At 32.4% G+C, this 13221-nt stretch overlaps 1 protein-coding gene across 1 annotated transcript in view; it reads left to right on the plus strand.

The window, feature by feature from the left end:
- Nucleotides 1-13221, plus strand: part of LOC129801797 (protein rogdi) — a 163976-nt gene that overhangs the window by 45756 nt on the left and 104999 nt on the right. The gene's annotated exons all lie outside the window — the stretch shown is intronic.

Raw genomic sequence — 13221 nt, forward strand, 5'->3', positions numbered from 1 at the left:
CAGAATATTTGGGCAGAGAGTATTCCAAGGATTCCAAGTATTGCCCTCGTGTGTGATATCTTGGTGGAATGTGTGTGCATTTGTACAGAAAGACTCAGGTTTGAGATGTGTCATGTGGAGTACAATGTTATCCCGAAAGATAATCCAGCAACACGGAGGAATCAGGACAGGACCACCAGCAAAACATGGAAGAACCACTCCAATAATAGAAGTGCTGTTTTTCCACGAGAACTCAAGAATTGAAATGTCCGGAATTGATTTTGAAGGAATCTTGTGTGGTGTCAGCATCGCATCCGGAGAGAAGTTGCACCTAAGCCGCAGAACCTCGGGGAGGATTTCTCACCAGTTGTAACAAGTAAGAAATTACGATTACTGTTTGTTAACTGCGAAAATTTGACAGCTGATTTTTGTCGCGCGCGCATTTGATTTGAAATTGGAAACAGTTGGGAATTAAATTGAGAAATAAAATCATCTTTATGAAAAATTTCTATGCAAAAGTGCGTAAGTCTCGGCCAATCAGATTGCTCTATTTTGGTTTACGTATTTTTTCTTATGCACTTTTTCATCATGTGAATGAGGCTTAAAATAACCTTTTCTTTTTCATTTCTGAAAAGGAAAATTTAGCAGTCTAATATGAAAAATGTATGCAAAAATTTCTTCGTATTTCACTGCAGAGGGAGAATTATATAAAAAAGCCCTCTTAAAGCTTGACTTTTATTCTAAGATTTCTAAGATTGTAAAGCTTATATTTATATGGAAATTAACATTTCTCCTTTAAAAAAATAATTCTAAATTTAAGTAAATTTTTAACAAAATTTTAGGACTGTGTTGTGGTACGATTCACCAAGAACAATGATTTTCATTTGCATTTAGTAACACTGACAAAATTTAAGCATTTTATTAACTTTTACTTCATGGGGAGGTGGGGCTTTTGAGCTGCATATAGGGGAAAGTACTCTCCCTTCGAACGTTCATACCCGTTCATACCTTCGAGTAATGTGATTTTTAAAAGTTTTCCTAAGAGACTTAAACATTTCTATTAAATATTATATAGCTTATTATCACTTATTGATAATTATGTGACAATTATGTGGAAATCTCTTGGAAAAAGTAAAAGAAATTCACACTATTCCAAGGCATGAACGTTCAAAGGGAGAGTACTTTCCCCTACAATTTTTTGACATATGTATTTCTAAAGGAAGATGGACTTTAACAAAATGTAATTTAGATACAAAACAATTGTGGATCTAAATTGAATTATGGTAAGGCCCAGCTTAGAAATATGCAAAAAATCGTATATCAATGTAGTCCCACAGCTCAAAGTAGCCCCACTTACCCCTACTAATCGATTTTACCGATTTTACCCGGTGTATAATACTTGCACATTAAAATTTTATTGTATTTCACATGAATTGTCGCTAATGAGTGGTCTGAAGTATAATTTGTTAGTCTGAATCACTAAATATCGTCAGTTACTGATCTATCTTACGATATTTAGAATTTGATCTACTTATTTAAAATAGACTTGGTCTGAAAAAGACGGGTTGAATTTACTCTAAGAATAAAATATAGATGCAAATCAATTAATGATACACATCATGATTAATATTAATGCAATAAAAAATGCTATAATTCTAATGGAAATCAATCTGTGCGTGACAAGTCCGTCATCAGTTTTATAAGAATCTCATAATACTGATTTCTTACAAAGGATAATGGGCAGAAATGTATGGGAGCTGGTCCAACCCTTCGCCAGAGATAGGAGTAGGCCCATTTTGTAGGTATTGGTGTATGACTCAAAGATTGCCGAGACCCGTATCAGAAAGGACTGTCAGTCATTGAGAAATTACCGATATCCTTCTGATAAATTAACAAGTTTGACATTTTATTTCTTGAAAACGGCTTAACTGCTAAACGGCTAAACTTAATGAAATTCGGGACAAAAGTTAATGTGCGACCTAAGGTTTAAATATATATTTTTAGATTTTACCTTTGACTGCTCTATCTTTGGCTCCCATACAAACTAATCGCGTTTTAAATCCTTCGAACATTACAGGACAATAAAATGAAGAAAAAATCGTATGACGGGAAACCATTGGTAATTTGGGAGTCCTTGGAGTGTCTTTAACATATCTCTCGAAGAAACTTATAGTCCGTCGCGTCAAGCTTCCGTGATATCTTAAAATAAAAGTTCTTAAAAATAGGTAGAATTATTTTTATGAAGCTTGCTTTTTATCTCGATAACGGTATATCGTAAGTTGTCAGTGCCAAAGAACTATTTCTAAAGGAGAACTCAAGGAATATTTTCCTGGAAGAAACCATACCCCCTATATCTCCGTTTTCTTTGTAATTATCCAGATTTTCCTCAAATATCCTCGAATGTCCTTTAATTCCATTGAAAGTATTGCGTCCTTTTGTCTCCTTAAAAGAAATATTCTCCTCAAAAAAGGTGCTAGGGTTGCTGAAGATCATAGGGTTGGAAAGGTACCCTTACCAAAGGAATTTCAACAAAAGGCTTAGAGTATAATGGCTAAATTAAAATATTTTTACTCTAAAATTATTATTCAAAGTGTTTGAATAACGGTAACTTTTAGGACCGTGTGATCTTCAGAGGATATTTTTTTTCAAGGAGAATATTTACTTAGAAGACATTTCCCTACATACAATCCTTTTTATGAATTTGAAGAATATTAAAGGATTTATTAGGTAAATCTGTATAACTGCAGAGAAAATGAAGAGATAAAGATATAGTTTGTTCTAGAAAAATCTTCTTTGAGCCCTTCTTTATAAATTGTTCTTTGAAATGACCAACATAAGATAAACTGTTATTTTATAAAAGGAGTTTTGTAAAAAAAAATCGTCACTTATATGTTTTATGCTCTAGTACTTTTCCTACATACTTTTGGGGTTGGTCCCGGAACAGAAGTTGTTACCTTTACCAATACCTATTCGATCGTATAGGTCTCATTAGTGGCGAAAGGTTGGACCATTTTGCCCATAGTTCTTTACTCCATATGTAGAAAATAACATTTTTAGATTTCACTTTTATTAGTGCTTTTTAGCTTATTTAATTAATTCAGAATTTTCATAAATATTCTGGATTAATCAGTTTTGAGATGTGTCAGTCCTTACACTCTTAGAAAAGTTTAGACGTGATTACTAATGAAAATTAGTTGTTCGGGCGATTATTATCAAATCTATTTAAAATATTTCTTATATTCTTAAAACATTATACTCATAATAAATTTATTAGTAGTGAGAATATAAGACAATATTTACGTGGATAAGTTGCGGCAATTATTTCACAATGCTTTCATACAATTATATTTGCTTGTGTTAATTAAATGAAATCATTATCCCAATTAATATTGGTCACTAATTCCTTTTAGTTCTCACAACCAATGTAAATAGATGGGCCTATATTTTCATAAAGTTATGACTACTTTTCCAATAGTAAAGAGTGGTTTTTATTTTAGTATTGCGTTGAAGCTCTTTCGAATTTTAAGCAACTAATAAGAAATATGCATCACAATGAATGCTATATAGTAACCACAACTAATATGATATAGTTATTACAGCCAATAAGATGGGTATCAACCCCATTTATTTAGTAATTGGAACTAATATGTTATAGTACCCATTACTATTTTGATTTAGTTGTGATAACTAAATGAAAAGGATACTTTAACTAACTGTGGTCAACTATTTTATTTAGTTACAGAAACTAAATATATAGTTGGGTCTATATTTACTATATTTTATAGTTCTAATAACTGCATATGAGCTTGTACGAACTAATTTTTTCTAAGAGTGTATATAGACTTTTAACCGATTCTAATAGGTTTAAAGTTATTGAAATGAATCTATGAAAAACCTGAATCATGGTCTAAAATGTGAACCAGTAATAAATTTTTACTTAAAATTTTATTGTTTTAAGCATGATATCAAACTCACGGGGTGCAGCATTACAGTAATTGATTGTCCTCTTTTATTAGAAAATATATTTATAACGATTTTTAAGTTTCAGTAGACACTTAAATTCAGCTAATAGTCCCTTGAAATTCATTGTCACAAACATTTTACAATGTTTTTTTTTCATGTTTATTCCAAATTGCCCCATTTCCCTTAATACATGGAAATTCATCCAATGTAGTTTTCCTCAATTTCATTTCTGAAAAGGTTTTTTTTATTGCACAATTGAGTTCAAAACAACTATTTCGTTTTAGCAAAATCGAATGTTGTTTATTTCAAAGGCTAGGAAAATGAACGATGCAGGTCATTGGTGATACAGGGTTGAATGGAGTTGGGGGTAGCTTGATAAATTGCGTGAATTGCTGGTGTCTAAAGGAGGTTGCAGAAGAACCATATATAGAGAAGGTGAGAAAGGGAGAAGTGGTAAGCAGAAGTAAGAAAAAAGTGAATGCTTTCTACGGAGGGATATTTCAATTTGAGCATCTTAAGGATTGAGTGAGAGACTATTGCTGGGAGAAGGATGCCATTCAATTAATCTTTGGAGGTTGTGATTAGATACTCGGACATGTGGTATTAATCTTTAGGGTGGCCAGGAGGGTGGTGAAATATCCCAAATGGAAAACTACAGACATCACTTGTATCGATTCACACACATTTCTGCCCCCAAAATTCATTTGAACATGGACAAATTCAAATACACAGAGACAAGCATGTTAAACATATAGTCACAAACGCACCAGAGCCCATATTTCCGCCCCAGAGTCAACCACCCACTCCGCCGCCAGCCGCCCCTTTGCTTTCCGACCGGCGGCAAGCACTGCAGAAGCTTCCGGGCTAATGCAACTGAATGCAGATGATCGCGAATATATACCGAGGGGATGGACAATTCAACAGGAAAAGTGATGAATTTGCTGAAAATTCAATGAAACGCCCTCGCAAATGTGATAAAATTTTCCGTAAATTGCGAAATATCGCCTATTCTATACAAAAATATATTTTTAGAATTTTATATTTTCATGAAATTTTCACAGAACAATTATTCAGTGTTCAAACAAAGATTTTAAGGGTTAATCTTTAATAAGATTATAGCTTAAAATCATTTATATCGGAACATTGTAGCACGGATCAAATTTAAATCTGCATGCACTGTATGATGGCTGATTAAAGATCAGAGATATATCACAAGTTTATCTGGAGTTATTATTCATAACTATTCACCGAGCTCAGCATTGGCTTTTAAATAATGAATACCATACAATTATTTGAATGATACAGTCATCCATCATTCAACTGATCAAATAATAATGGGGCATGGAATGCATATCAAATGAGACATCAAATATTTCCACAAATTCTGCTCTATAGGTATGCAAATTTTAAATATTTTATTTTTGAAATTTTTTTGATAGAAAAAAAAAATGAAAACTTTTGTGAAATTGCAGTCGAAAGCTTAGAAATATGCATATCTTCTTTTGCCATTCTAAAAGTTTTTAGAGTGTTATTATTCAAAAATGAAAATTCTGTAATAAGCCTAGATCAGCTTGTTGTAAGTGAGATTCTTAGTGAACCAACTTGCAATGCATACAAATTCGATTCGGAGCTAAAGTTGAAGGACGTAATGCAGTAGTTTTAGGTCAAATTTTTGAATTAATTTAAATTTCATATTTAAGTCAAAATATCTTTCCTCTACGTTATGCAGAAGTAACTATCAAAATCTTTAAAGGAGGAGTAGAGGTCGAGCATAATTGAGGTCATGCTTAGTTGGTTTTTGCAACTAATGCACCTTTAGTGTTGATTCAAACTCAAATATTTCAGAAATTCATAGTACTTTACGAAACTTTTCATCTGCATTCCATGTTATCAAATTAGTTATAATAAAACCAGAAATATGGTTTTTTGAATGTCGTGAACTTTGACCTGTTCATATCCCATTCAATCCGGAGGACCTACATCAAGGAATCCACACTAATTGTAACAATTGATCAACTTGCATAAGATAGATTTTAAGCAAGGGGGAGATATTAGGGTGAAAATATGTACACCACTTCCAGGCACTTCTACAATTTGCATGGAATAGCCCTGCGCACTTCCAAAATTTCGCAACACTCTCGAAAATGCTGCAATACTTCCAGCACTTCCTGCACTTCATGCACTTCTTACACTTACTAATCAATAATTTATTTAATCTTATGAAAAATCTAATTAAGAAAGATTAAAAATATCCGAAGAAATTTATTATTTCGCATATTTCTAACATTTTGCTTATATTTTGAATTTCTAGCGACAAATATTCTTGCATACATACAATAATTTAATATTATCTTTGTTTTTCCTATACATTCCTATAGAGACCAGTGAAGCTACTTTTGGAAAATAGAGTCTCTAAAAAAATATATTGTCGTTTGCAATTATTGACGCTGTGCTGGAAAGTCTGTAAGAATCCAAAAGTACGAGTGCAACAACTAATTCAGCACTTCAGATGTATCTTCACATTTTATTGAGCTTGATTCTCTCCCTGGTTTCAAAATTCTTTAAAATTGAAACGTTTTGCACTCTTGGGAAAGGTTTTTAGTGATTGCTAATTAACTTTTGCAGCAAGCTTGGCTATTTTTTGCAGGACCTTTTCCGTTATTGTTGTACTAGAGAAATATCTCCAAAATTATTTTCTAACATTTTAATAATCTCTTCAAGTGTTATCGAAAAAATTTCTTCCATTAGGATATTCACAATATAGCCATCAATATTAGAGACCGTTTAAAATGGAATTGATATTTCGAAGAATAAACCCCTATTTCGAAATTTTCAAAGCCACTTTTAATCATCTTTAGAGCAAGGACACGATCTAAATAAACCTCCAAAATGTTTATTTTTTACGGAAGTCTATCACTTAAATTTATTCAAAATTACGCAAACATTAAATATTACAAATGTTCCTTTTTGCTTCTCGTTTTGTAAAAGTTCTCAAAAGCACAAATCGACCTTTTTGAAGAATACTTTTGAAGAGACGTAATACACTAAAACCTTTCCAGCATATGCAAAAACGTAAACAAAAAATGGTGGATGTGTTCTATGGGATACCCCTTAACTATATTTACGAAAAAGTCCCACGAATTTATGCAATCATCCAATACATATTACGATACATTATTAAAAAATATATATCGAATTAATTCAAAGTCAATTGCAATAACTATGTCATTATTTGTGAGCAACTAAATGAATTTGAAATAACTGTAAAAATTAAAGAAAACTATTATTCAGCTGAATATTTCCTCGGAAAAATTACAACACAAATTCAGTTGTAATAAATTTGAGCATATTTGCTCTATCTCATTGTCATAACCGAACTTGTAAAATGTCAAAAAATATCTTTTCAAATTACACTGCCGTTCGAATAAAAAATCTTAACTAAAAGTAGCGTAGTCTGAAAAATATGGAATTAAGCAGAAAAGACTTTATAATCGGGCACTTCCACTTTCAAAGACTTCCAAGCACTTCATTTTCAATCGTAAACCACTCCCGACCCTATTATCTCCCCCTTGATTAAAAAAAAATTTAAATTTTTGAGCTTCCGCAGTATTATATCGGTAATGAGTTTTTGAAGTGCCATCTGAAAGAGCTCACCGAACTCACAAACAAAAAAAAGTTTGGGACAAAATGTTAATTACAACGGAAGATACAGATTGTAAATTTTTGAATTTCGATCCCTTATATAGGTCTGATTAGAAAGATCCGAGGGCTTGAGTTGTTTTTTTTGTTTGATAAGCATATAGCTATGACATACTAAAATTTTATAGCCATTGGCGCCATATGGCTTTTGCCATTTATAACTTAGAAAATGGGATTTTTTATAATACGACCCCTAGCAGTGACTTTACGAACTTTCAATGTTGGGAAGAAAAGTGGCTTTTCTCAAGATCTTTCTAAATCGTCCTCGATGATCACATACGGATAATTAGAAGTGGAGTATTTCCCATTTTATGATCATTTTATCGATTTTATCCCTCACAGAGAAAATTTTTCAAGTATCCAGATTCAATACCCATGGTATTGATTTTAATCCCACCATTTCAATACCAAAATTATCCCAAATTTTCTTGAAAATAGGTGCATATTGGGATTGATTTTAATTTCTGGAACAAAGTTAAGAAATATTGGGATTACTTTTAGGACATATTGGTATTAAATTTATGAAATTAATTTTTTGAGGAGGAAATGGTATTGTTTCTATCTCAATTTGAGATTGAATTTTAGAAATCGTGGGATTAATTTAATCCCATTGCAGCATTGATTTTTGAAAGTCATTATTTATTAGGGAACAGTATTAATTCTATCCCATTCTGGTATTGATTCTATCCTATTTTGGTATTGATTCTATCCCATTTTGGTATTGATTCTATCCAACTCTGGGATTGATTCTATCCTATTTTGGGATTGATTCTATCCCACTCTGGGATTGATTCTATCCCAATCAATACCAAAATGGGATAAAAATCAATCCCAGAGTGGGATAGAATCAATACCAAAATGGGATAGAATCAATACCAGAATGGGATAGAATCAATACCAAAATAGGATAGAATCAATACTCATTGCGATTGAAAATTAATGAATTTATGGTATTAAATCAATGACAGAGATTTTCTTGAATTTAATCCCAAAATACCCTAGAATTTAATACCACGAGGTATTGGAGCCCTTTTAATACCAAAAGTATCCCAAAAAAGTATTGATTCTAGGGTATTTTTTTTCTCTGTGCTTATAGCTTGAATCGGAGGGATGCCATGGGGGCGGAGGTATTGAGAAAATAAAAAAGACAAGGTAGGGGTTGGATAGTTAATGCACTAAGTTGCAATTTTCATACAATAATAATAAAACTTTTACCAAAATTACAAGTCAGAATGTCTCTTGATTTAGGAATATTCAAGCTTTAAGGTTTTGCAATAAGCCATCGTAATCAAGAGGAGTGGTAAAACACACTCTATCAAAGTTTGAGCGCGATCGGAGTACATAAAGTTTTGTTAGGATTATAGTATATGAGATTATTAAGAATCTCTTATAGTACTGTGGATTTGTGGATGAAAATGCGTGGTATTTCATTTTTGTACAAATTTTCTGAGATATTCCGCTTCAAATACTTCAATTTTGTGGACGGATTTCTAACCAGACATTTCAATAAATTCTGTCGTCTTTGCAAACACCCACAGATAAGAGTATGTGTGGATAGAAAGGAAAAATAATGAGAAGAGTGTGTTTTCCTCTTGGAGATGCACATCATGTTGGCGTCCCTTTTCTTAACTAAAAAAAAAATAAAAGTTGTGTGAGTTAAGCCAAGAAAACACCTCAAGAGGAAACGAAAGAGGAATGAGATTCCATCGAAAAGTCTCGAGACAAGTTTTTCTGTGGGATTTATCGGGTGGAAAATGGAATCACATCGTGAGTGATAAAATCAAACCCCCAAGAAGTGCTCCTTAATCCTTCGAAATTAAAATGTGGATGAAAGAACCGAGAGTTGAGTCTCTCTTTCTCCTGGGAGTAATTCCAATTCTTCGTGTGTCTCCTCTTGGACCTTTTCTATCCACCATCGACCACATCCTACCAAATCCCTCCCAGGGCTCTTTTGGCAATTATTTATTCAACTCACCAAGATGAGACACTATCAGATACAAATTGTAGCACTTTTCTACATCCCACACACCCACACATTGTTCCCCGCGTGATCCATTTCTCCATGTGGATTTTATGAATTATTCGCCACAGAGATCCGGACAACTTTTCGCATAAAGTTTCAAGTGGTGGAAAATGGTGTGTGACAATTTTTGTGGTTGGGGCCATCACTTCAAAATTTAATAGTATAATCAAGGGGTAATGCTCATGATGAACCTTTTTTACCATCATCAATTATTCACGTCCAAAGAATTACTTATTCTCAAGCACACACATGAAATTTCCAACCCATAGAGAAAGAATTGAGCAGGAACTCCTATACAACAAGACTAAACATGAAAAACAATGTCAATGGTTTTGTAAGAACCGAAGAGGACTAAATTGTGATAGGATAGAATGCCTACATGTTGGTCATAGGGGGAAGTGGGGCTACTTTAAGCAATGGGGCTAGATTTATATACGATTCTTTTAACATACTTTTAAATGAAATTAACCCTGTAACAGTGTTTTTTTTAATATCCAAGAAAAGTAGTTAAATAATTTTGTCTAGGATAATTAATGGTCCACTGAACTCAAAAATACCATCCATTCTTCATTATCTCTTTCCGTTTGGGCGCCAGGTGAGAAAAGGTAAAGACCGCCTCCAGGCGGTCATATCGGTTTAAGGCATAAAAAGACTGAAATGTTTTTATTGAAAAATAGTGAACAAATAGTAAAATAAATGAATTTTAAACGTTTTTTATGGATGAATGTTGTATGATTATCTACGAAATGATATTTTTTAGGAAAAAAAAACGTTTATAATTTTTATAATTAGACGTTAATGAAGCTCAAGGTGTTTCAATAAGACTGATTTTTACCGAATAGGTCACAGATCACCTTCTTGTATAATTTGAAGGTCCTTTGAAATACATTGCTCATCTTCTGGTTTTATTTCACGATCTGGGGCATTAAAGGACGAATTAGGGAATTCATCATCACTGTTGAAGTCCGCTTCTTTATCAATTTCGTTTAATTCGCAGAAATCAACCATTTTACTCATTCTGGACAGTCTTCGTGTAATCTCAATTGTTTTCCATGATTAATATATTGCAAAAAAATATTATATTTTACTAGACCAACCAAAACAATTAAATAAAAAAATCGGTAATTTTTGAAAATTTTACCCTTGAACGGATAAGACCGGCCACAGGCGGTCTTCCTTTTTTTCTTCTAAAACTCTTACTTCTGGTTTTTTCACATTTATCAATTGAAATATACAAACTAGAAGAACATATCTTTCAGATAATAAGATTCTTACTACAGTTAGATTACTTTAAAACAATCTTTTTTGCACTTGAAAACGAAAAAAGTCGCGAACGACATTTTGTTGTTTTTTCTCTGACTTGTCATACAAAACTGAAGATGGTAAGCAAACGAAAGGTCAAAATGAGTTCAGCTTCAGAAAATAAGGTAGTAAGACTATAACTGCGGACACTGTAGATATTTCAACTTCAAATTGAAGCGGTCTTACCCGTTAGAGTTAGAGGGTTAAGCCCTACCATAATCTGATTTAGATCCACAATTATTTTGTCTATTTAAATTAAAATACGTTAAAGCCCACTTCATTTTAGAAATATGCGAAAAAATCGTATATCAATTTAGCCCTACAGCTCAAAGTAGCCCCACCTCCCTCTATCCTATTTTCGGATGGAGGAGCTGAAAACGGTGATTTGCATAAATTTATTAATTCTGCTATTAAAAGGTGGAATAAAATTGGCACAGTTTCTGTACGGGGAAAGTCCAGTTTAATTCAAAGTTTCTGACCTATATTTCATCTGAATTTTTAAGGCGATTTACACTAAGTACCTACTTTTCTAAATCTAAAATAAATCAAACAATATACAACTTGTAATACTTTCTGTTATATAATACTTATTTATTATTGGAACGTTTCCTAAAGAAACATGATATGCAAATCAATTAGTTGGTTATACAAAAATTTTACTAAATTAAAAAGAGCACATTTTTACAGGTATTAAGAAAATACTTGGGTGAGTGAGCAAAAAAAATAATTAATAAAAGAAAAAGACTGAGTGAGATCTGTAGCGCAAATGAAGGGTATCGTGAAATGGAACTATTTTTTAGAAAACTATAACTTTGTCCTGCTTTTTCCAAAATTGTATGATCGATTTTTGGAAATTCAATATCGTAAATGTACATTTAAAATAATAGGATATACCACTCCTACGAATTCCTCGACTCAAGAAATAAATAATAATCACTTGACCGGATTATAGCTATATCCTTTCTTAAGATTAAACTCCAATTTCGGAGTTCCAGGCGCGTCTCTATGTCGCTCCGTAATGGTTGAGTCCAATTTTGAGTACCATAGTGTGGGATAGATTCGAAAAGGTGTGCTGGAGGCAGGGGGGTAACATTAGCTCTGAAAAATGCGACCGATTTTAGTGTAAATTTTTCACTGTTTTCGTACACATTTCACGAGATATCTCCAAAACTACGTAGGTTGCTAATTTAGGGTTTTCGGTTGCCTATTTGTTATTAAATTAGTTTTTATTTTGTATTAGTATTTTTTGCTAATTTATTCTACAATTACAGAAAACAGATAATAAACTCAAAAGTTTTTTCGGCTCGCTAGAAACATATGGGAAACATAGGAAGCTGGAGGCATAATCAATTTAAATTGATTTATAAATTACTTTCTAAATATTACTCAGAATAGTATAAAAAGAATAGAATATAATTTAATTGAAAATAATATCGATTTACAATTTATATTTTCACTTCAGCAATATTATGTAAGTGGAAAAAAACTAAAAAAAAGTGAGCTTGAAAAAAGCTCATTTCCTAGTGGCTAAAGAACCGTGAAAAAAATTTAGCTGCATGAAATAGCGCAACCACTCCTAAATCGGATTACTTTTAATTTTTTTTTCAACCATTCTAAAGGTAAACAGTTCATCTATAAATTCGAGTTTCATTTTAATCAATGCCATAGCGTGATTGAGTTTAACACCAAGATTAAATTTTCATATCATAATAAATTGTACCGAATACTGCAAGTGAAAATAAATCTATTTTTCCATTTAAACTTTTAATTTTCCAAAATGACTGAACAGAAAAATTCTGTGCCATTAATAGTGTGTATCATCTTGCTAAAAGAAAATGAATTTAAGCCAGTTTATCAGCATATGTTCAGCAGTTTATAAAGAAGTGGAGGAAGTCCCACAAGAATCTGCAGACTGATTTTTCTGATACTAAATTCTAAGATCCAATCTAGTATAACAAATTTCAGAAATTTATCAGTGGAGTGGCAATATAATTTAACAAATTATAGTTGTTTTAAATTTAAAACTTTTTGAAATGGAACAAGATGTGTGCTCCCATAATAAAATCCAATAAAAGCGTTAAAATGTGCAATTAGAAATGCAATAAATGCAAAAGCTGCGTTCATGTGCTCATTCCATCTAACTTGAATTCCTAATTGAGACATTAATTCGCGTGGGACGATTTGGCGGTAAAGTGCTAGATGATTTTTCACTGAAGGAGCAGCCTTGGAGTCTTTCCAACATCTCGCGGGATACC

This window comes from Phlebotomus papatasi, chromosome 2, assembly GCF_024763615.1.
Source record: "Phlebotomus papatasi isolate M1 chromosome 2, Ppap_2.1, whole genome shotgun sequence".
In the NCBI taxonomy this organism is placed as follows: domain Eukaryota; kingdom Metazoa; phylum Arthropoda; class Insecta; order Diptera; family Psychodidae; genus Phlebotomus; species Phlebotomus papatasi.